The following is a 671-nucleotide window of genomic DNA, read 5'->3' as shown; positions in this document are numbered from 1 at the left end:
CAAGAAAAGCCATACCACGCACCATGTGGGATCTTAGTTTCCTGACGAGGGATTGAACCTGTGCCCCCTGCATTGGAAGCAGAGAGGCTCAAGCACTGGACCACCAGGGAAGTCCTCTGGAAAGTAAACTGTGAGCCTATTAAACTGTTCACATTTTAAGGCTAACTTCTCATCATGTGAGTACTTCCAGACTCTCTCCTACCTGTGCCTACCAAAAATGTTATGTCATAGACTCTGCCCATTCCAACCAGTCCCTGCTTTTCAAGACTTGCCTAGAAATCCCAGCTCAGACTCTAAAAACATCATAAATACCTATGGAAATAAGTGAAAGGAACTCAAATGAGAACAGGAGCTGTGTATTCAGAGTTTACTAGAGCAAGAGATTTCAGCCACCATCATTTGCATTTGGCAGCAACTGAACACAAACAGAAGAGTCGTAAAACTTTATAATAAAAAAAAAAAGACAACTTCTGGTATGTGTTGCTATCATGGAGTGGCTGGAGTACTTGGGTGACCAGAAGCAGGGAATCCTGTCTGATTGGTTTGAGGATCATATTTGGCTTTCTCTAGTTAATCCTGGGTTTGGGAGAGAGGGCAGAAGTAGGGGAGCTGTCAGTCGTTGACCAGGCTTGACCGTTTTAGGCTAATTGCTCACAAGGTTGTGGTTTGGC

Source organism: Bison bison, unplaced genomic scaffold (assembly GCF_000754665.1).
Source record: "Bison bison bison isolate TAMUID 2011002044 unplaced genomic scaffold, Bison_UMD1.0 scf7180017864139, whole genome shotgun sequence".
NCBI classification, from domain to species: Eukaryota; Metazoa; Chordata; class Mammalia; order Artiodactyla; family Bovidae; genus Bison; species Bison bison.
Note: the sequence above shows the minus strand (reverse complement) of the source record.